At 33.8% G+C, this 26,274-nt stretch overlaps 2 protein-coding genes across 2 annotated transcripts in view; one reads left to right on the forward strand and one right to left on the reverse strand.

Moving 5' to 3' along the window:
* LOC115441114 (synapsin) overlaps positions 1-26,274 on the reverse strand; it is a 61,614-nt gene that overhangs the window by 6,304 nt on the left and 29,036 nt on the right. The window lies entirely within an intron of this gene.
* LOC115441113 (tissue inhibitor of metalloproteinase) overlaps positions 3,536-26,274 on the forward strand; it is a 44,623-nt gene continuing 21,884 nt past the window's right edge. The window contains exon 1 of the mRNA XM_037443010.1: positions 3,536-3,785. The gene's annotated coding sequence lies outside the window, so the exon portion shown is untranslated. The remainder of the gene's footprint in view (positions 3,786-26,274) is intronic.

Below are 26,274 nucleotides of genomic sequence, written 5' to 3' on the forward strand. Positions count from 1 at the left end.
TTTACTATTCCTGCAGTGTCAAATGTGGTTTTAATTTTCATTAACTGCATACTTTAAATTACATATATGATTATGCAACAGAATAAAATGGATGCGTATATCTTAACAGCCTTTTAACATGATGTCTGTCTGCTGACACTGAGAGGTAGTGAGTGCTTTTGTATAGTTTTTTATGAATGGCTACTTCTGATGCCGTATCATTATTAATGCGATGTCAATCAACAGTGACGTCACGGCGCTGGGTACGACGCCGGCCGGAGCGGAGGCGTCGCCGTGGGCGGCTGCCAGCGGCTGGGCATCAAGTGTTTGACTGTTTGCTTCAATGAGCCACACTTCCTTCTCTGTATCGATGACGCATAATACCTGCGCCACTATAATATAAATGTTCTTCTCCTGTGGATCTTACTATTTATGGAGGGGTGTCTCATTTGACGTACTTATTAGGGATTTAAAATTGTTCATGCTTTACTTCATTTATTGCTATTCAAATACAGCTCCTAATACGGTTAAGTTAAATAAAAAATAGAGAAAAGCAAATAGCTTCATACTAGCGATGACAAATATTTGTTCTAGAATTTTCTGTTTTATAAGACATTGAAATTGTACATACATATATACTGTAAGATGTCCATGAATCTATTAACGCACATCACTTCCACATATTAATATGTCAAGTGTTTATCTAGGGATCGGAGTGTACGATAAATTTATATTCTTCATGGAATACCTAGAGATATACTTTATTATGTATGTAGTTGCTGACAATACTTCTTAATGATCATAAACAAGTGGAAAATAATATCGCGCCAGTCCGCGATGGAGTATTTATTGTTCTCAAAGGACAAGACAATTGTCATTTATCACGGTAATTGCCGCCTTTGAAGTTTGATATTATCTTGCCGCCTATAGTTACATGAATGCGAAGATAAATCAACGCTAAGTGATGGTTGCTACATTAACAAAATGGATCAAGCAGGTACGTCGAGGAAACTCACAGTAAATGTGGATGTCATGCCGAATCTCGATGGTTACACGATTTGGCGCCAATTGCAGTTGTTATTGACCGGAGTCAAGGTGAGAAATGTATTCATCGACGAGATTACGTCTGCGGCAATTAGCACGTCAATGCATTTACATTCTACATAGGCACGTTTAATAGATGTTAATAAGACAAATATTGATTTGGCGCCAGTCTGAGTTCTAGTATTTTTTGCTCTTATCTTGTTTTTATCCGTGATCTGAGGTCATGTTTTCAAATGTCCCGGTTCCGAGGTGTAGTTAACCGGCGAACTAAATTAAATTATACTTTGTGCATGTAACGTTCTAATTGGATCTGTATATGGCGGATACGTGGCAATTTATTGAGGTATTATTCAACCCGCTATATCACGATTCGATAAGTCGATTAAATGTTTTTAAAATTACTTATGATTTATAATGCGTTCGCCACAGTGGCCATTGTTTTCGGACTGTCGATATACTAACTGGTAATAATCAATCATTTATTTACAATGTATAAAAATATTTAAGAACCAACTCCGTGTTTTGCGTTTCGTGTTATGACTATACTGATTTGTTTTGTTCAAATAAGTTATTGTGTTGGCATTAAAGGGCAAGAGACATGATATACCTGTGTAGTTTCAAATTTATTCAGCTGTAAATGTTATACAGTAGTGCATTGACGAGGTCCACCATTCATTTTAAACTTATACGTTTTAAGTTATTAAAAACCTTGATATTCGATTAAATGTTGACCATGCATTGCTTTTAATTATCTCGTTAAATTTTTACATAGTAAAGTATGGATTTGGAAATTTCCGTTTGCTATACAATGTGTTTAGTATTATAACATAGATCGTAGCTATAGGTCCTTGCATTAGGCCAGTGCTCTAAATCAGTAGTGGGCTAAGGATTGTGGAAGGCACGCACGCAGGAGGAAATATTGCAACAACTCGTCTCGACCCACATTGATAACGGGTACTCGCGTCTACAAACAAACACACTGCGAACATTGAGAAAATTGATAAATAGCGCATTCAAATATGCCCAGAGTATTGTAGCATCAACATTCAACGTACTTACAGTTCCATTAACAGATTGAGCATTTGGCATGTTTACAATAATCACTTGTATTTTAATTTTGTCACTTATTTTCGGTCTTAAAACTTATCTACTTTACAGGTATAAATTTATTTTGTAACGAGAGTTCGCCGATCGCTATCCGTCTGGATTTTTCTCAGAAACTTCATAACTAATCAATGCCACCGATCGCGAAATTTTTATAATATGTTTTAAGACAGAGATGGTTTAATTAAAGAGGTGGCAAATAAGTAATAACGTATGGGACCACCGCTGATATTCATGGAGAGCATGCTAATGCTGCGCACAAAACAGGGTAGATAGCTCTACATAATTTTAAACATTTACATGGTTTTCATATTTGCTTCGCTAATTTAAAAACTTTGTTATACGCTCCTATAGACATCTGTTATCTTGGTATATAAAAATTATATCCTAGTCTATATTAACTTCTGAACAATAATTTTATGTGCACACAATAAACTCGATACGTCAATACTTATTCTATTTCGAGCGGATGTGTAAAGTTTAGGAAACTCTAAAACACTAAATATATTGAGATATTCAACTTATTCCTCTTGGACTTACGTAAATACCATTATTCCGAGTAAATAAAAAAAAATAACACGAGCGGCGGCAGTGCAAAGTACAATTTATTTTTTATCAAGAGTGAATGTAAGTCATTAACCAGGTATAATATGAATTACAATTAATAAGTCCAGTTAAAATATAAATACGATTGATAAAATATTCAGTATTATTTAAATATACGAGCTATTTCGATGTATTTGAATAAAATTTATAATTCACAATCTATGTAGTTTATATCCACTGTAATTACTTATTATCTACTGGGCAAAAATAAGCGGATATAAGGTTTATTTTCAGTTATAAATAAATTATTCGTCATATTTGATAGCTGAAAATTTTATTTAGAATTTATACACATATCGTATTTTCTATTTTATATATCTAATCTTTCTTTCCAATCATTTATGTAATAATATTTTTATTATAGTGTAATTAAATATATGTTTATATAATATTAATTAAAATCAATTACGTAGTAATAAAAATTGCGTAAATGTTTTTCATATTGCGCTTGAAATGTAAATGAGTTGTTAGTTTTGCAGTTAATCATATTCACACAACACTTAATAAAGCCAAATATTTATATTGTTTATCGCCTTGCATGGCGAAAACCTTATGTCCACATTGTGGGCTTAAGTATGTGCGGTTATACAAGACCGCTGAATGCAGCCTTCGCAAACGTCGTGTATGTTTACATTGGCCGCATACCTAGGTGATGTCATAAGCGAAACCTAATTTTGATGAATCATGAGCTTTTACAAACGATGCACCGATAAGCGTGGTATCCTGCATGTGTGATATGGCGGCGCGGCGGGACTGTGGACTTACTGGCCCACGTGCTTGTGTGGATATTGAAGGCATCAGTGCAGTGCGCATAATAACTCCACCGACTCTACCACACGTTCAGTTACCGATTGTCCGCTACGGGGAGCGCGTGTCTCCGATAACGCCGAGCCGGCTGCGCGAGAGCATATACGACAAATATTTACAACACTTTTCCATTTCACCCGCTTGTTTTGACATTAATTATTCGAAAGGGACTAGTGCTTCTCTACAGTGTGTGTGCTACATTGGATCAATTGTCCTGAAAAGCTGAAAAGTCTTCGAGTGCAGGTGCAATTATTATTTTATTTATGAATAAGATTAAGTGCGTGCACTCATAGCGTTTATTATTTGACCACTTGTTACCGGTTGGATTTTAAAGATCAAATATTTATTGCGCTCGATAAGGAGCTAAATTATTTTTAGACAGTGAATGTGCAATGTCAATGCAAGGTTCAAAACGTGTATTTGTTGAGGTAACGGTGATGCAATGCAGATCTGTTTACCACGATATATTATCTCTGTTTATGCACGATATTTAGGGTTCTGTGCATTTGAAAGGGTTAACGAGACAAGTATGGGATTTCTTTTTGTATTTAAATGACTGAAAATTTCTTAACTTCTTTTCCTATAAATAACTAAATTGAAATGTTTTTTTTTCCACCGTGATAATGAGTGCAAGTTAAGAAAAGCTGGAGCATAATTATTGAATTTGATCATCAAATCCTATTCTTCCCAATAACATAGAATCTAGCAATTCGTTGCCTAGGCAATTCTTACGACACGACTGAGATAATAAATTCGACTATTTTTGACTGAAATCTCCTAAGGAATGACCTTTTTATATACTAAGCAAACGCAGTAACGACAATAGTCAATACAAACTTTTTTAATAAATAAATAGACATTGTAGAGGTAACAAAGCAGTACAAAATGTGTTCATACGGAATATTTTAAGGACACGAGCTCTACTCGATCTTGGTTGATTTTATTGTCCCATTACCAAAATAAAGTGGTAATTAAATAATTGGACACATAAATATTTACTTTTTACTACTACATTTTTTGTGATAAATATAGTGAATTTGTTCACCTTAAATATTTGATAATTTAGTTGATAAAGCTGTTATTGGAAAGAATTTTCAATAAATATATTTCCTGGTAGAAAGGTAATATATCAGAAAAAAATATACAGTAGAAAATATCGCAGCAAAGTATGAGAACAACATGTTTTCACAACTTAATCTATTATTAAAACTAGATAGCCACACTATCTCGGTATATTCAAAGATAGCGTAATAGTTTTATTTATGAACAATAATCAACATGATCAACATTTTGCACGAAAATATTAATTTTGTTTTGAATCACATTACATCATTCATTGCTCACTTACATCGTAGGAGAAATAGGGACCTCACCCAAAACTCTTGCACAATTACGAGTTAATATTGACTTTTAGAAACACGTGTCATACCTATGCAGCGAGTGTTTCTACGTAATCACAATTAAACACAGCAGTTTGGCACCGTTTCTCATGCAAATCGTCATACATCATGTAATGCTACAAGTATTACAAATAATTGGGTCATCCAAATCATAAAGTAAATATGAAAATGCCGTCACAGCGATCAGCACGTCGTCAGTTTTTCATGGCTGCATGCGGTTTAATTATACTAAAATATTTAAGGCGTAACATGAATCATAATATATAATATAATTAATATTGTAACGCAATATTACATTTCTTCAAATTACAATTATTATAATATCTAAATTTTTGCTGCTTCGCTCTCGTGTAAAATTTGCCGGTATAAAAGTCCCCTTTATTTTTTCCGGGATAAAATGGAGCCTAAGTTTAAATTTAGACCCCTAGGAAAATATATCGGTAAAAACTTAATTAAATTACATGAGTTTTTGCGTGATGCGTGTACAAATATACAGACAGACAATGACAAAAAATATAAAAAACTATTGTTTTGGTGTGTATGGCTCTAATAAAGACCCCCATATTCCTTATTTAACAATATCCATAATGTACAGACATCGACCTGTTACATTATACATATGTAAAAAGATATACATTACGCACCGAACCATGACTTAGTATTGAGAGTTTCGTTATCTATGTCTACGTGGAATAGTACTTTTCCTAGAATGTATTTATCGTAGTTGTTCGAATATTGTTCCGCAGCTTGTTCAAACCGGCGTGATACATTTTGTAAACATCGTCGGTGTTCTCTTATAGAATCTTCTCGACTGTTCGAATCCATTTAATACCGATGCAACGACACTTAAATGTGAGTTTGAGTGATGTTCCTGATTTCTCAAGTTTCAGTTAAGGCCCTCTCCAAGCAAACGGCCTTGAGCAATTTATTCCATACATTGACGCCACGCGAATAATGGGCAACATTAAGATAATTTCTTTAAAAATCTATTTTGCCGTGATAAACATCTTAAATATGTCAGTCAAACCTATACGGTCCAAATAAGCACAACTGATATCACATGATTATAAATTGAAATCCAATAAATATTGCATATTATACATAATTACTTGCGAGAATGAAATATAAAAATTATCATAACGAAAGCTACGCGATCTATTTATGGGATTTTATAATAATCATGTGAATTAGGCGCCATTCTATTAATAACCGAAGTCCGAAGCACAATCCTTCCAATTGCCGCAATAAGAACGGTCGGGGTGCAAAATCCAGGATGCTATGTCACAGGAGGAAATGTGTCGTTAGCGGCGTGGTGACAGGGCCCACTCTATTGATTAATTCAAATGACTTTATTGCATAATAGCCACTTTGTGTGAATTGGCTCACTAGGCACATAGATCATCGCTTTGCTTTATTGGCGGGTCTGTTGTTGAAGCATTAACCGGCCTAAGTTTGCCAAAGTATATAAGTCTGTGGAGATCAATGAAATTATACAAATAGACATACGTGTATCGTTCTATCTATAATTCATTTGATCAAAATAGCGACAGGTATGGAATAGATAAACCAATATTTTCATAATAAAACCCCCGAGATCATCGAAACACTTAATTAATTACTGCCATATTAATAATATTCCAGCGTAACATCTAAATCTTCGTTGTAAAAGACTGTAAAAATCAATAGTGATTAGAAAAATATATTTTGTCATTATAAAAAGCCTGCAGCTGAGTGCGAATTACTTATGTCTTGTTACTGGGGCGGCATAATATACGCATTTGCAGAGTCCGTTTAAATGTTTACATGTATTTTATTGGTTTTCTTCGATGTAGACTACAGCTAAATTTTATTACATACGAATGTGCCTGTATTTATAATTATCTTTAATACACACATTTAGTTACATTGAAAACAGGCGGACAATGTAACAAAGTAAGGATACCTACTTATATTGGAAGATTGCTTCTAGATTCTAGTTTCTACTGAGGTCAATCTCTGTGCATTGACCTTACACACGGAAGAAATTAATAAGGAAGTCACAGTGGACTAGAAATATTTTATAAATATAACATTACGAGACCGTACCACCATTTTAAACATACGTAATCAATTACATATTTAAACAGTAGTGAGGCAATAATCAGCCATCAAAATACTACTGGCTTCATTGTACAAATTACTACGATATTTATGCAGTCACATTTTTATTTATGTGGCCACCACTCTCATAAATATTAATTCAGCGAAACATAATGATGGCGGTCGACAGATTTAGCGGAAGAGACAACCTAATGTATGGACGTGTACTTTGCAGTACGATACTTGTTATTGCACACGATTTGTCCCAAGATCGGCCTAGGTAGAGAACGGCGGTGTATCTTGGTTATATCTCGTTGACCCAGTGTCACACACGAGTCCCGAGTCAAGTTCACCAGATTCTCGAGATAGAAACCATCCATACGAACCCAACGAGCCATGTTGCAACAAACGAGAAAGTCTCATTCGGACAGGAAAAGTTTTAAATGGAAAAGATAAGAAAATATTTTCAACGAATTGAATTAGAAGCCAATAAAACTGTTATCTTAATTTAAACCTCGAGCGTGGTCTTTATCGATTGAGTTCACGAACATAAAGTAACACGAAGAATTGAAATAAATTAAGCCGCAAGAATTTGAAAAGAATATTTGTGTAGACATAAATATTACCGAGTTAATATAGAGGGAATTTAGATAATTTACAAATTGATGCAGTGCACGCTTTGATGCGTGCTGGCGCGCGGTTGTCCGGAACTGCAAACGACACCAAACTCGGTCTCTCGGTCGAATGGCGCACAAACAATAGCGCGATGTTTTGAAAGTAAATGTATATCAAAAAACGTTGCTTTATCGGGAATATGAGAGTGTTTAGTGTAATAAGGTTATAAATCCGGGAATTATGTAAAGAGCTAAAATACTTCATGTAATTTTAGCACTGAAATTAATCTTAATTATGAAAATTCCACAACCATTTATGAAGTTCCTGCGTTTGAGCAATCTGATTTGTCATCACTTTTACAATGGTTCCACTGCCATCATATTAAAAATACTGCTGCGATAAAAAATTTAGACGTAATGGAACTGACCGCGCTCTGTTTCAGCATGTTATAATTGCGATCACAATAGTTCCTATTTCACGACACGTAAGCGTTTGGTTTTTAAAATACAGTATTTTTTACGAACAACAATTAATTGTTGTTTATTATGGTCAAAGTCCAAAGAACACGTAGAGATATTTTTTTTTAACTAATAACAATTTATATAGCGCCATACTCATATATGATTAAGTATATTTATTATATGAGACAACTAAATAGAAAGCTCAACTACGATTAAACTAAATAATATGCTTCTACCTCTAAAGATAATATAGAAATAAATGTTTTGATTTTACGAACGGAAACGTAGTCACAACATTGGGCTATTCAATAGTAATCTAACAAGTGACTTTTCTTTTTACCCAATATTGAGAAAATATTCCGGTTGGTGTGACAAAGGTGCGTCATAAAACGGTGAAAGTAATTTCACCTTGTACCTTCGTGTATAAATAAAAAAGGCTTACGTCATTGATCTTTATCTCGTACTTATAATTTAGTTACAATGTGTTTACTGCCGTGGTCAATTCTCGGGCTCATAATAGTGTCAGATCGGACTTTAAAATTTGTACACGACAAAGCAATAGGTTATGACATCATGGGACGGAATACTAATATAATGGCAAAAAGTGGGTGCATTAGTTGTGCCTTTGCCTAGTGCCTACCTTTTCAGGGGTAAAAGGCGAGTGTGTGTATGTGAGTAAGATTTTCAAGAGTCATGCCCTAACGTCACTCTATAGGGCTCTCTAACTGTAATTGGGGCACCTTTCCATCTAGTGGGAGGTTGTATTACTGTGCGTGGACGGCACTCGACAACCTTCTAGCCCTGGCCCTAACAACTTACAACTTTTGCTCCGCCCTCTAATCATTAATCTAAGAACTAGAATATACTTGTATCACACGATGATCGCTGCTAATGCATTGAATTCCTTAATAATGACACAATAATTTACAAACCTGCAATTTACGCGTATTTAAATTTTTTGTCTAATGTTTTGCGTCTCTAAAATGTAACTAACTTCAGAATTTTAGTTTTAAACTACAATAAACTTCATGAAATTATTTATTTATTATGTATTCAAGCATTATTAAATGTATAAATACATAAATATATGACTAGTACCAATCAATGGTTAGGCATTATAATTATTGGAAATGATAGAGTTTAATATCGAATAAAATGTCGACGCAGTTTAAAAAGTAAGTACCGACTACCAACCGCGGGTCATAAGGCACTGTACGCTACAACTTTCTCACGATAACGTCTCCCTTAAGGGTCCGGGTCAAACCGTTTATCTTTAGAAACCAACAATTGTGGACGCCTACGTAAGTCGGCGATTTATATGTAATCTTACACATGCGCCGCCCGCGGCCTGCTGACACTTTTCTATACCTTAACGCCTGTAATTTGTCCTTATTCTTATTTATTACTACACTAGGTACTACTCTCGGCTTTACATGGGCGATAGCTTTGCCTGGAATAAAAATCGCATCTTGTAAATTCCCGTCATAAAAATAACCTTAATGCAAGATACTCTATATTATGGTCTATCTGCGTGGCAAATTTGATCCAAATTGGTTTAGCCCTTCCTGTGTTTACTGCTTAGAAACGTATACAATGTTAGTAGGTAAGATATAATGATATATCATACATTTATACTCATAAGGGCATTTGCTGTATCATTAAAATATAATTTTAAATTGTCTAATGTAACGTACGAAGATTAAGAATCTACTGTTAATGCTTTAGACGCCAGTATAAGGATCTTCGCAAACCATTATTAACATATTTGTTGTAAGTTTTATCCGTAATTGAAAGATGATCTATTGGTAAAAATATATTTTTAAATAATCAATTTTTTTCCTTTGGTAACTAACAGTTCTTAAATAGTGATAATGATGGTACCTAGGTCTCTCGTATGCGAGAGCCCAGCTGGGTAGGTACCATCGCAATGTCTATTCCTACCGTCAAGCATGTTGAGGTTTAAAGGCATTATGAGACTTGACATCGAATGTCTCAGGGTACAAATGTAAAAATGCCCAGCTCTGTTCGGAGCGCAAAGCGTATCGTTCAATTGGTTACATTGTATTGTGACCTAATAATTCAACATAATATTTGTTTTCATTTCGACCAAGGTTACAGAAAAAATTGTATTTAACTGTAAATACAGCTGTTATACGTTATTAATATATAAATATGTATTTTGTAGGATGTTAGTATAGTTTATACTAAACCATTTTAGGTAAGTATCTTAGTAACGAACATTGGTTTATGACATTTATTTTTTGCAGTTTGATCAATGGATTTCATTGCAAATAAAGCAAATAATTGTACGGTGAGAAACCAAGGCTACTTTTGAAAATTCGACAAACAGCTTGAAACCATCTAGTGCCACATCATACGCCGTAACTTCGACACATTACATATAATAGACCTTATGGCAAACAACTTTTTGGTCCAATTTAAACGTAATACGATTTTATGATAGATATTAAAATATAGTGTTCAGAACATACCGCGAGGCAATAGGTTGGCGCCTTGTCTAGTAACGGTAATACGAGATGCCTAGACCGAGCTCATTTCAGGCATTTCTGATACTCACTTATTAATCGTTTGGACTGATAACAGGGATAGGGTTGATAATCACGTGTGGTCCGTGTGGTCTGAACCATTCGTAAGTACATGGTATTTAGATGTTATTATGTAGATTAAAAGCAAAGGTATGTAGAGTTCTGGAGAAGGTATCTCAAGAATTAGAATTATTAGAATGCATGATTACATACAAGATTATTAGAATCGTGTAACCGATATTTCCATTCACTTAGCGATGTGAAAAGATAATAAAGACATACAACATGGTGTACGACATATGGGAAGTATATTCTAATTTCTACTATTATCTTATCTGACTTATTACTATTAGTGGTAAAATTTTGTGCCAAGTGTAAATACCCAGTGGTATAATAGAAGGAATGAAACGATAGTTACATAGGTGTATCACTGAAAACATCAAGTATTCCAAAATTAAATTTTGATAATAAGTACACAGTTCTAAATTAAATTGCTGAAGACAAACACGAAATCAGGTTTTGCCTAAATTTAACAGAACATGTATTGTACAAACAAAATAAATCATAAAAGGTTTCGAATAAATTCTTGCAAATGTGTAGTTAGTCCTTAAAAATATGCAAAGAAGAAACAAGGAGGAAACAACAAAAAAATCAATTGAACAACAATACCACGCCCGTCGAATTTGGATAACGTAATCATAATAAATTTAGGGCAATGAAATACCCCAACTCAAAATAAAAGGCGTTGTAATAATAAACGATACGTATTTACGTTTAAGTCTATATTTAAAGATAAACTAAAGCTTCTTTTTACTTTAATTGCGATTGTGACCTCTATGGAGCAGGGCATTGGCGGTCTGAGATTTGAGAGGACGCAGTTTTGAGGTACGCATTATTACAAATACTTATTCACAATATTATGAATGGGGATGTTACACATGTAAAAGTATATATAATTACTATAATTAAATTGAAAATATACGCAATGTAAACACGAATTCTTAATGATAAATAAACTATAATTATCAACACATTCGTACATTTATATCTGTCGTAATTAGAAACACAGTGCAAAGGACACGTTTATTTATAAAGTGGTAAGTTAATGTTGTGTGATTGTCCGATACGTCGTACCCTGACACTGTTCCACGACCCAGTTTTGTATTAAATAACCCTTATATAACGTCGTCCAGTTCAAGACCGCTAACTAACTCCTAGCGTGGTTCTACTGAACCATTAACGGTGGAATGAATAAAACCTTCACGGAACACGGAAAAAACGCATTAGATTTCCAAATACAGGAATTGGTTAAGTAAAGTTTAAAAGATCGACAATAACTGTAAGAGCTAAATTTAGATGTAATGTGTCGTATGACCTTGATATTTCTTTCTTAAATATTTACAGATTATGTTAATCATGCTACACAAACAGTTTAGACAAGAAAGGCTCGTGAATTATCCATCGTGCTCCGTGAGGCTTGTTATTCGTTTAAACAAGTGATCAATCATAGTAAAAGTAAAATAAAGTTACAAATATGAGTTTGCAATGGCTAAACATAAAATAGTCACGCTTATAGTATTACATGTTTTTACTTTCCGTCGCACTGAGCGTTACATCATTTTGTCACCAAGAACTGAATCGTTCTAAATTGGTTAACCGGGAGTTTTACATTTACACGCCGCGCCGCGACGCGACGTGCACAAGGCGAGTTACGACTGTATGTGTAATGTATAAGTACGCAAAGTTGTGGCTCCCAAAATAAACGTGACTGACGAAAATTTGGGGAAAAGCGTCATACCAGCCCATAATGTGAGTGCAACCACATAAATAAACAGTGGCTGGATTAATGACGACCATTTTTCACAGTTGAGCTCGATTACTACGCTTCATTAATGAAACGAAGTTAAGACGTTTTGGGTGCGTAATGCGTGACTCAGGCATTCCACGGAGGTTTTAAACAACTATGACTTCATTTGTACATTTTACAGCATTTGTTTCAGTAATCACTTTATTGAGTTCGTTAACCTTTTATGTAATTATCTTACCGAAGACGATTTGTATTCTTATACTCATGTACAAACGACCCAGATAACCAAATACAATTAAATGTTATATTGATAGGAACATAGTTTGCAGATAATGATTCGCGGGCAGGCGCATTAAAATTATTATTTATTTTGAATTATTTTTTTATTCAGCATTATTTATTTATTCGTATCGTGATGTGATAATGACTTGCAGAGATCGCATTTAAATTTGGAATGTATAAATATTTATGTTTGATTACAGCGTCTCCTTCTGTTATTTTTCATTCCATGTCTGAAGTACTTCGACGAATTAAAAAAAGAACATTCTAAAGGAATTCTTAGCTCTGATTTGATACATTTTCGATTATTATCGCTAGACAATATAGATCAGGTTTCTTCAACCTGACTGACCCGCCCTATCTAGTATAGATTGGATAGATTTATAGAGTATCAAAGTGATCAACGAACTCGCAATATACTAAATTGATCGTTCTTGCAATATTTTCTAAATATTACATTAATTCTAGATTTTATAGCCTGAAAACCGTGATATTGTAGTATCGTGCTTTTAGAATGAGTATATAATATGATAACATATTATTAACTATTATAAAGAACTATAATTATCGTATTATCTCATCCTCAGCATGAATAAAGGGTAATAATAAAAGATCGTGACGTTAGTATGTCTTAGAACCCACGGGTTAGAGTCATTGCATGCGTCAGTCGAAATCAGTGTTGCCAGAAGGTTACATTTTTTACATTTTTCGTTACTTTTGACTCCCTCGCGTAACATGTAAGTAATTTTTATATTTAAGGCAATTTTCGTAACTTTTGAGAACAACGATATTTGTAATACAAATTTTTTATTGTAAACAGGTTTACGAACGCATTTCTATTCAACGCATCCAAATTGAACGCACCTAAAACTGGCGGGTCTAAAAGTATTTCACTCCATACAGGGTCGTAGCTAGACTTGAATTTTAAGGTAGGGCAGCTGTAATTACAAGCAGGGCGAAAATAAAAATGTTACTAAATCTGATCTGGTCAATCGATTTTTGGTTTCCTTGACTCGGTACGTGAGCAAAAACAAAAACAGTTTAATACTTAAGTAATTGTTAAGGTAATATACAGATTGAGGCAAAATTCCCATAAATCTCGAAGGAGACTTATTTCACCCATCAATACGAATAACTATTACTATGGGACCAACTTCCAAATCGTAAAATAAAAAAACCGCTGCTCCATATATTTTCATTCAGTAGTAATGTACAATTTTGTTAATTATTAAGGTCGGGCATTACTATTTTAAGGTAGGGCATTGCCCCAAAATGCCCCCCCCTAGCTACGGTCCTGACTCCATATCACACTTAGAGATAGCTCGCCATGACAAAATGGAACGTATATTGCATATATTAAAACTTGATTTTGCTTGAGTGAGCGCGCGCACATTTCCTACTTCGCGAGTCCCCGCGGTTTCGTAGCTACAGAAAAGCTTGCCCAAAAACGCGTAAATAAAAAAAAATGTAACTTTTGCAGCAAAAATTTAACATTTCAGGAAACGAAACGTAACTTACGACTCAAGGGCCCTGGCAACACTGGTCGAAATCCGACACTAGTCTATGTGGATGGTCAAGTAAGAGTAACTGGATCTGAGGAGCTTCAATACAATTGTTAGTGAGGTGATACGTTCACCGATATTCGTCGAACTTTATATAAAACTGTATACCATCTTTAATAGAAAATTGCTATTTAATAAATGCTTGCAATACAATTATTAATATTCAAATAACTACAGTAATGGCAATGGTTATTACATTATTAACATTTTTATACAATAGCCTGTCGTCAACAAACAAGTTATGTGGTTACCAACGGTTTCTAATTCCAACCATACATCGTACAGTTTATGATGGCAGTAACTTAGATTGCGGACGATGCTAATACTCGTTACTTATTACATTGGAAACTTAGGTATTTGTTACCCACCCAGCAATTACATACATACCTTGGCAACGCACGAACATTTCCTATATTCTACGTATAACATAATACAGAAGATTCAAGAATGTCCTTCGATCTGAATAAATAACTGCGATTCGCCCGAGTATTAATTTTATGCGGTTACTAACAAGTAACGTGGCAATATCGGTGGGTAGTTAGCCATGCAACATTAGTGTACCGAATTACACTCCATTTATTAAGCACGTAGGTATTATTGACCATTGTTGAAGCACGTTGATTTATTACAACTGCAAGGTCAGTGGGTCATCGACCATTACTGGCGTTATCTGTAAATTCCTGTTTTATATGAAGTTCCAACTAATGATTACGCTGTTCCGCATACGACGCTCAAAAATGTATGAGATCATAGCGCCGCGGCCTTTCATTAATATTTCACATTAAACTTGAAACAGTTCCACGTAAACATCCTGCGTGTAAATTGAGTGCGAATAATTTGATCCAGCTTCTCTGAGTAGTCAAGGTCGAATGTTGTTGGTACACATCAGACACCTAGTGTCTACATTTACGTCAATTTGTTCGCCAGATAATAAAGGTAAACTAAATGTTAAACGTTTTAGTCATTCGTGTACAAAATATTTACCCATGATGTACTTATGGCTTATTTTGGCTTGCATATTAACTGCAGACTTATTATCGAGCACTCATCATGCTGTTCGCTCACTAATGAAGTGAGTTTGAATTCCGGATGGAGAGTAGGACGCGGTACGCTTGGTAATGGACACCTATGTAAGGAGAAGAGCTTTGGCCACTTCATCATTATTGTATAATTATAAAGTTCATTTTTGCATTGTACTTGCTTTACGTTATGAAATTATAATGAATGCTGCAGTGCGATACATCATGCAATAAGGCCGGACTGCATTGATACAGCAAGTATCAGCGCACCAAATTAAATCACGATTCACGTTTAAATTATTAATAGTGGTTAAACGTGAAATTAATTGTTTTAATTAATGATACCGTGAACACTATTAATCATTCAGTTACCATACCAGTTGGATGGTAGCCAGGTATCGCCACACGCTCACGCTATTTGGCAAATTTGTAGAACCTTCCAAATCTATGCAAGAGCTTATGGCTTCGTAAACTGGAGTCGTGAAAATGTTATGCAGTGATAAAATACCTTGTGGTGCCTGTAATATGGAACGTATTAAAAGTATATTTAACTGCCTGGACCGGGAATACGAGTAAACACTTTAAACTTAAAATGGATTGCCCCAATCTGTGTCAGTTTCAGTTTACAAATACGAGTATTATTAACTGTGGATGAATTTTATGGTCCTAGCTGCGTGAAATGTAAATATAAATCATTTCTTTGTCCAATGCACCTATAACATTAATAGCAAGCTAAGCTAATTAATATGTCAATTTTAAAAAATAATTAAACCGGAACATCTATTGACCGTCTTGAGTAAGTGTTTGGAAATGCAAGCGTACCAATACCTTATAAAAAATATATACAAATAGTTGTAACCTTAACCTTATTGAAAAAAAGTCCGCGTAGGTACAGGTATTTGATAAAGAACAGCTGTTGGCACTCGGCCAAAACTTTCTAAAAACAGGTTAGCTGCATTGAATAAAGCCCTACACAGACATAACACATGGCAAATGCAACTGAACTGCTGAAAGGATGTTTACAGTACATGTTACAAATCACTGGATTGGTTTGATACATGATATTGCGTTTATTATTTCCAAACCTATGCAGTATGCACCAAAAGTGTTTAATGGGATTAACTAAATCTAATCTCCATCAAATTGCGTTATTCAGACGGAGTTATCTTTACTAAGAATTTCATTTTGAAATATATACATATAAAAAAATTCTTATTGTGCACAATTTATGCTTAAAAACAACTACAACTAATAAGTTGCCTTTTTCGAAAACAGTAAAACGTCTACAATCTTTATTAGGGTTTTGCCCAGTATTCCAATCACTGGAATTGAGCATTCAATTTGGCGTCAGGAAATCCCGGCAAATAAAATTAATGTGTCTGAAAAATTAAGTTCGTTACGACAGGGACGAGCTGGATAAGAAAGGTACCTACTGTATAAAATGAATCTGTTTTGAAATATATTAATAAAATGCTTTTCGCCTTTTAATTGCTATCCTGTTTCTTACTTCTTAGCATAATATTAATTACTAGCTTTTGCCCGCGGCTCCGCCCGCGTTATAAGGTTTTTCAGGCTAAAGTTTTCCGTTATAAAAGTAGTAGTTTCCCAGGAGCCTATGTTCTTCCCAGGGTCTCAAACTGTCTCCATACCAAATTTCATCTTAATACGTTGGGTAGTTTTTGAGTTTAACACGTTCAGGCAGACAGATGCAGCGGGGGACTTTGTTTTATAATATATTTTTTAGAACTTTTTAAGAGGAACAATCCCGTCATACATCATTGTTGCATAACTTTAACCGTTTACGCAGCGCACGCAACGGAAGCTCTGAAAACTAATAATTTTTCCCCGTTTTGCAACATGTTTCGTTACTGCTCCGCTCCTATTAGTCATAGCGTGATGATATATAGCCTATAGCGCTCCACAAATAAAGGGCTATCCAACACAAAACATTTTTTTCAGTTCAAACCGGTAGTTCCTGAGATTAGCCATTACTGCTCCGCTCCTATTGGTCATAGCGATGATATATAACTTTGAGCACTCTACAAACAAAGGACTATTCAACACAGAAATATTTTTTCAGTTCGAATCGGTAGTTCCTGAGATTAGCCATTACTGCTCCGCTCCCATTGGGTATAGCTTGATGATATATAGCCTATAGCACTCCACGAACAAAGGGCTATCCAACGCAAAAAGAATTTTTCAGTTTGGACCGGTAGTTCCTGAGATTAGCCATTACTGCTCTGCTCCAATTGGGTATAGCGTGATGATATATAGCCTATAGCACTCCACGAATAAAGGGCTATCCAGCGCAAAAAGAATTTTTCAATTTGGACCGGTAGTTCCTGAGATTAGCGCGTTCAAACAAACAAACAAACAAACTCTTCAGCTTTATATAATAGTGTAGAAGTATAGATTATAATTTATTATATGAATAATATAACATATATTCGTGTTATTATATTAATTGTAAATTATAAATATTACGATTAGTTTCAGTTGATAAATTAATATTCAACATGGAAATATTTTTTTTTCATATCAAATTTTCTTTTCCTTTCCACTTTTTTCTGAAGGGAAATCCTTCTATTGATAATGACATAATATCATAACTTATCAAAACATAGACAGTGTGCTATTTAATTCCAAAACAAATAAGCCTACCATATTATATTCCATTGTTTTTATTTTCCACAAATATCTGTGAAAAAAAGTAAATGGTATCAAATCATTTCGCCGATTTTAATACATAAAACTTTAATTTATTGTTTTTAATTTCTTTATAAGAACTCGAAATATCATAAACAAAATTGGTTACTGGAAAGTGCACTCACACACTGAGTAACGTTATGTTTGCCAAAACATTTTTGTTTTTATGTTTATCATAATATAATATATATCGTTTATTATGCTACAATTTATAAACAAAGTATGATGAGATCTTTGATGTATTAGTAATATTGTAGCTCTTTTGGGACAAATTAGAATGTCTCTAAATCAAATAATAACGATAATTGACATGCAACTAAATTTTAGAAGATGTAACATAAAAGATAATCTTAAATATGTCTAGAATATCAGTTAATATTTAGCGATTCAGCTCGTTTATTGGAATTGAAAAAGTTATAAATAATATCCTGCTCATTTTTACTGGGTATAATTTTAGATATTTATTTTACGATAGTTTGATTAATTGGATCACAACATTTACGTAATGAAATAAATAAAAGGTATTGTTTTTATTATGGACCGTATTATAAATATGTAAGTAGTAAGTGTACATATATAAATATTTGGCCAGTATGTATGCTTAATTCACAATTTTATACGGTGCAAGAGATTTTTTGGCGAAAATAATACGCAAATTAAATATTCAAGTCACAATTTGCGCAACGGCCACTACATCACTTGTCAGCTTAGCTTGTCAGTGATGAACCTTTCCAAAGACAAAGAATGTCCTTTGGTACTTTATTCAACTTATTGCAATATTATAAGAGGAAAATATCACAAAGAACACTTCTAATCTTATACATATTTGTTTCTTCGAAAATGTTTATAATTTTTTACTTATGTGTAAATCATAAATTCATAAATTACTGGCAAAGATGATATATAAAAACAATTCCTTTACATTTAGATTGCGCAATCTTTTTATAGGTTTAAATATTTGAATATTTACTTAGTAATTAGTACCAGCTGTTTTCGTGATAAAAACTAAATTAGTTTATGATGTACTGTACATAAATAATATCGTACACATCGCGTCCGAGACGAGTCCTAATTCGCTATAATTAGAGTGCGACTCGGATTGTTTAGCGCATCGCTGATGCAAAATATTTGTCCCAATTACCGCTTGGTATGTGTTGTACTGTGTCAAGTGACACGCACGCCGCAGATTTTTATTTTGTAATACATATAATACCTTCATTTCCTAATTTATTAAAACAGTTTCAATTTATCGTTTCTTATGGACGGAATTATTTATTTTTATGATACTTGATTGTGGCACTAATTCATGTGTAAATGCAACAAAAAGATTTATTAATAATTAAGTATTTAATGCATTCAATGACTTATAAGTTTTTAACACCCAGTACGTTTACCGGCGAATTTTCTGCTTGAATTTAGAGCAAAGTAGTTCAGACGTCATATCTAAAATTTGTAGACTTTGCACATTCTGAACAATGTAAATACTTTACCTTAAACGTTCTTTCCCGGAGCGCAAAAATTTCACTAAAATGATGACACAAGATAACTCTTTCTGAGAATGCACGCAATATTATGAATATAAAAACCTTGACATACATAACTATAATAATATTACCTAGTGTATTATAATATCAGTGACAGTATGTAAAAATTTAATTATAGTGTAGGCATTAATCATTCCACAAACTTTCCTGCTAATATATGTATAAATGTGAAAAACTGTGTCTGGTTGTTTATTAATACTAAATGCATAAAGCACAGAAGAGACTCATATTGAATTTGGCAAATATACACAAATCCTTTGATTAACATACAAGTTACTTTTTATCATGGAAAAGTGAATCATAGAACTATATTCCTGTGTTTTATGTAGTCGAATAGTAGAATTTAAGGCGCAGGTTTTTTTTAATAATAAAAAAATGTAATAAATGCCATATTTTCCATTCAAAATGTATATTTGACTGTATCTAGGTATATTAGAATAAACGCGCGATGTGCATTCTAAACTAATATGCCCGTCTGGTTTGTATCGAGAACCATTCAAGTAGTTAAGTGGTCTAACTAATCACGTTGATTATAATGTGAGATATCGATTTATTACACCGTTATTAGAAATAAATAATTATCTATACGCTATACAAAAAGTAACGTGAAACGCAAACGTTTAAAAATTAAACCTAACTTTTTTTCAAAATGGCGGATTTCTCACATTTCTCCGGTACAAAATATGTTTAAAGCTTAAAAAATTTCTTCACAGTTTGTCCCTGTGGGTACGTGACTCGTGATGTGAGTGAAGATAACGTATGAAGCGGGTCGGCAAATACATTATAATATGAACTCGACAAGAATTTCTCTCGAAACTGGGCGTTGTTGATAGAGTCATTCAAGATTAATATGTGGTAGGTTATTTGTATGTGAGACTCCCTCTGAGCTGATACCATTCTATTTCTGCCAACATGTTATATGTATGTTGACAATTAGATTTCATTTTTAAGGTAATTAGTGTAATTACTGCGCCTTATTAGACATAATGTTTAATGTGAAGGAGTGACAAACTCATTACAGAGTCATCCTGTACTGTATCCTGTTCGAGCTGCGGATAGCTTTGTTATTGTTAATGGAAAGGCTCGGTACTAACCATCTTGTAAGCTACTTCCTTAATTCGTCCTTTAGTTAACCTTAGCTTAACCTTGTAAGCTTAGTAGTATAATAAAACCTTAGGTACCTACTAATGCAACTGGAAATACTGAATATAAAGGAGTTAAACATTTGAAGTTAATAATTGAAAATAACCACATATTTAATTTTTCGCATATTTTCTACCGAGTTTCCTGCTGGCAAATTGTACGAACAGGCTCATATTTCATGAGTACGACGCAAATGTAGTGATTTTCTCTTGTCAACGGTTCGGAACAAGTTATGTTTTGTTCTCGCGCGAGACGACCTTGGCGCAGCGTCCGAGGCGATAACAGAGGCATGCAGTGTGTCACCCACCTACTTATCGATGCATTAGATTAACAAGATAACTGCCATCATATAATGTGTTAATCAGCGCTAGTTTGTGAACAAATGTCCATCAAGACATTATTTATACGTTGCCTTTTTAAAATGCGACAACGCATCCATGATCCCTATAGAATTGTGACTGTTTATGAACAGTTCGGAATAGAGATCACTTAACAAGACCTTATGAATTTTAAAAATATATGACATGTGTACAAGAATTATTGAATATACATGAACGACTAGGTTCTTTCATAATTGAATTTGTATAAGTACAATGTCTTACATGAATGACTGTAAATTATGTACGAGTCATGTCTGAACTTAATTTAAGCTTATCTTCTATGAATGAAAATGTAGGCAGAGACTCGTAAACGACGCATTATACATTTAATTAAACTTATCCGATACAAGCTGCTGAAATATTTAGAGTCGAACGTGAACCACTAGACTGGTAAATCAGGTATTTTATAATGTATGAACGGCATTGACTGTCCCATCTATGGTGCACAAATGTTACATTGATCGCAAAAATTCAAAATCTCAGGATAAATGGAATGTAATGATGCCTGCACTGCGACGAGGACGCGGGGTGCAGTGATGCCGTAAATTGAATTGCATTATCAAATCGTTAACCGCGATATACCTAACAGATGACTTTATTGTGTCCGATAATCGTGCGGTGCGGCACACCGGCGCGGTGCGGGGCGACGCGGGCGCGGCGCACCGCGTCGCGGCGTGGCGATGTGATCTATGACTTGCGGATGAATACAATCATTACTTAATCTTATAATTGAGTTTTGGTTATGATAACACTGCATTCCAATACCATAAATATTTATATAGCGGTATTTGTTATCCGTTAGCACGGATGTGTAAATCGATCCTCACCATTACGTTTACTTTATGTAGTGACAGCGTTTGTTGCTAAAATTAAACCTGTTGGCACAAATCTTTCGGCAGAGCGCTATGTGATATGAACAGTCAAAACAATGTCATTATAATATGTCTTCACGTCAGTCATACATCTGCATAATATTTAGTACGAGTGGTTGCACACGCACATGCATGAGGAATTATTATAGTCCGACTTGAACGCATGTGCGAACTCGTCGTCCTTCGTACGTCCACGTAAATATTCATGAAGATTAATCACAATAAAATGGATCAAGTTGTACTAAAATTTTACGATTAACACTTCATGTGAATATAAAAAATAGATGAAGTTATGTTTGTTATTAAGTTTACAGCTCACTTAAACTTTGTAGGTAAATAAAAATATTTTTGTATATAGATTTTCCGTTTTTGTTTTGTTGAATTCCTCTAAACATTGTACATATTTAGGTATTTGCTGAAACAGAGGCATTGATTCATTATAAATAAAATAAACACTTACCTAGTCGTAAGTTTAACTAGTTTGCAATAAAAACGTTAACTGACTCACGCAGTAATCAGTAAAGTTCTGCGAATAACAATAATTTGTAGAGCTGTTCCCTAGACCTCGTCACTTTCAGGAAATATTTGCCATAAAATTTTACTTCATGAATCACATAAACTAAACTTTGGGACCATTACATTGAATCATATTTATGTACAAGTACAAGTACTAATAAACTATAATTATTATACTTTTGTGTGACCTTTAATAACATTATAAATACAATGCTATCTATTCGCTATCTTCCCTAAAATTGCGTTGAATATAAAATTGAATTATTGCTTAAAGTGCCGTAATCGTATATTTTAAATCCCACGCAAAGTTAACAAACGTGTTTAATAGTAGCAGAATCTAATAAGATTTTGATATAAGTTTGGTGTTAGTTCACCACAATTTAAAAACTTTTAGATGGCGTAAGTTTAAAAGGTTTTTATTAATATTTAGTATAATAGAATGCAAAGTTTTTTTTCATATTAATGGATGGGAAAACCTGCCGCTTATTAATGTAATTATAAATTACTGTGAAATACGCGACGAGTGAAATTAAAAAGTCCATTTAAAAGAATCTGCACGGTAAAATTTAATTTAATATGTCTGAATATTATAAAATTATAAAATGTGTTTTATTCAGCAGTTCTTGTTTTTACTTATAGTAAAAATTATAAAATCTCGTCACTTTATTGCTGCTGAAACGTTCTCAATAACTGAAATTGTATGATATAGGTCGAGGTCGTTTCCATTTGCTGACCTAGACGATCTGTACCGCTAATGCAAATCATTCGACTCGATTTAGAATCGCATAATAGCGAACACAAGAGCTGCCTGTTCCCGGAACATAATTACGAGCCATGCGTGAATAGTAAAATATGCGTAGGTGACTGCTCAAACAATAGCGAAAAATTTGTTTATATACCTAGCCATTTAGATAAAACATAGCAGCAAAATAAAGTTACGCAAATTTTAGTCTGTCCGGTAATTACATAAACATTATGATTTAAATTTTCCTTTAATATTTTAAATCTCGAATTAATAAAAATTTCTTTCATATTTTTATTCGTTTTATTTGCTTTGTAATATTGTCACATGTAACATAATATCTTAAAGGTTCTTACATAAGTTTTATTTATAATAATGTAGGACAATTAGTTCTTTTGAATCAAGATGCGTCATTTAAAATGTTACTAAAGAGCTTTGCTATTTAATTGAAATATACATAGAACTAAGGTGTGAACGATGATTTCACTTCTCATTAGTTATGACAGACCGGTTGCACGTAGTTACCCTGTTTTTGCTAGAGAGAAAGTTAGGAATCGCTTTTATGGGAAGCAATAACAGTCTAGATTTCTCTAGTATTGTCTTAGGTTTTCAATATAAACTGATTAGAATACATTTCTCCATTTTCGTTCGTATCTATTTGGAATATTGACGTATCTTAGGTTCATATCTACACCGTTCCGACTTGGTCGTAATAACAATACAACTTTACCAAGCTAAACTTCGCTTTAATTCCATGGAGCTTTAATTTAATGTTTCGTATTTTTATTTATATTCACGGGCTTTTTGTGGGCTCTTACCGTCTACCGCACACAAAGTGGTTACATTGTTCAGTGAAGAATGTCGTGGATATCGCGCGAAGTGTGTCGTTTGTAGAAGGCAAAGAGGAGCGACGCGGGCTCGGTCTGTGTGTGACATCTCCATATGAAGGGCCTCGCTAACTGCACCCGTGTCGAAAGCACCTCTTCGTTTGTTTAGCACGCAACTAAATGACACATGCGTTGCAACACCAATGTGTACCTAAACCGTCACAAATTGGTGAAACTCTGCCCGTGCTAAGCGTACAACGATGCAAACATATGGCAATAGAAATATCAACAACGTGCCTATGGTGTAAACACTTACCATACTATAGCTGGCAGCTTTATAGTGTTTAATAAGAATTCATTTTATCTCAAGGTTACAAATATTTACATTGATTAAATCCGGTTTGCGACGTCGGCAAATATTGACAATAAGGTTTATCTTTAAAAACATATAAAATGTTATTGATTTGCCACTGTGTTTGCGGCAGCCGCATAAATAGCCGTTTATTAAAGTCGGTGCATGCACCTCCGCGGCGGGTCCTCGAAACAAAGGGTAATATGGCTTCCAATTGACTTTTCGAAAACAGGTGAGGTCGCGTCAATCCAGACCAGACGCGTTCACTTTTCTTCGCTACAGTCACAATCGTAAATAAATGACGAAGGCCGAACAGAGTTTTTATTTGCAAGCCCACCTGGTTTTAAGCGTGAACGTGTTTTAAATTGTTTTGAGTATTCTTTCATAACCTAAACTTCATTTTAAGACGTGAGCGATCGTAAAACCCGTTTTATGTCGGCACATTTGGGAACTGTTTTGGTCTTAATTTTAGAAATTATGCAAGCGAAATTCCTTGACGCTAGAATAATAGCAGACAAATGCTCGATCATACTCCACCTGGCTGCCATTATTGTTCCCGTTCGTCCATCAGTTACGCGGTGAACTAAATATGTTAAAAGCTATTTGCCGCTATTTCTTCAGCATATAGTGAAAGCTAGACAAAATTGTACGCACGTCTGGTTTGGCGTAACATAAAACACACCCAGTAATCCGTAATTCCAAACAAGGATTTCCTGAACCTCGGCTCGAGATACCACTTCCAGATCTGTGACAAATTCTTACAAATCACGTCAATTTTGGATTGCCTCTATAATCCAGTTTATTCGTCTCAAGTCCTGATCGAATTGTAAAAGAAATTAACGAAATGGATAACAATTATCTACTCAACTATCCGTAAACAATAATTAAAATCCAATTTGAAATAGTAATTTATAGTGGTAATAATGGTCGAAAGTAATATTTATGCGATAAGTAAACTTAATTTATAACAATATGGTACATTGCTTTATTTGGACCACATTAATTAAAGCATCGTGTCATTATTCATTGTCAATAAATATTACATTTGCGAAAATGAACAATACAAAATAAAAGTGACGAAGATGAGTAAGCTCAAACAAATATGTAAATATAGATACGATATTATTATTTTCGGTAGTATTATTTTATTTGCATCTCATCGGTTACAAAATTCTTATAATATTAAAAAATATATATATTTTAAAAGGATACTTAATTGTTCAACATAGGATGATCAGTTATACTGGATAAACTAGATTGAATTACTATTCAATTATTACCTACTGGTAATACTAAAGAAATTTTTAAAATATTAAGCACTTTATTTTATAATGTTACTCATACAAATCATAAGTTATTACACTATGGCTGTTATATGTACATAAGTACCTACCAATTATAATGATGAGCATAAAAGTATATTTAAAGCAAAACAACATATTTTTCAAAGAAATTATTAAAAAAAAACATAAGCATTCTAAGTAAACTTTATAATTATGCCATTAATCAGCTGTTATTAATGTGTTTAATAAAGAATTCCGCATTTTAATGTTCTATAATAACTTCCTTACTGAATAAAAAAATATCAATGCGACAAATTGGCGACTTGTTATTGAATTCATTATCTTTTTATTATAACATCATATTATTTAATAAAATTATCACAGATCGATGTCTGTACATTATAGATATTGACGAAAAACTAACATGGGGAGTCTTTATTAGAGCAACAGAAGATAAAACAATAGTTTTTAGAATTTTTGTCTCTGTATGTTTGTTCACGCATCACGCCAGAAACTACTGTATGTAATTGAATATAGGTTTTACTGATGCATGTTGCTAGGGGTCTTACTTAAACGTAGGCGTTTTTTCACACAGGCGGAA

The sequence above is a fragment of the Manduca sexta genome, chromosome 26, assembly GCF_014839805.1.
Source record: "Manduca sexta isolate Smith_Timp_Sample1 chromosome 26, JHU_Msex_v1.0, whole genome shotgun sequence".
NCBI classification, from domain to species: Eukaryota; Metazoa; Arthropoda; class Insecta; order Lepidoptera; family Sphingidae; genus Manduca; species Manduca sexta.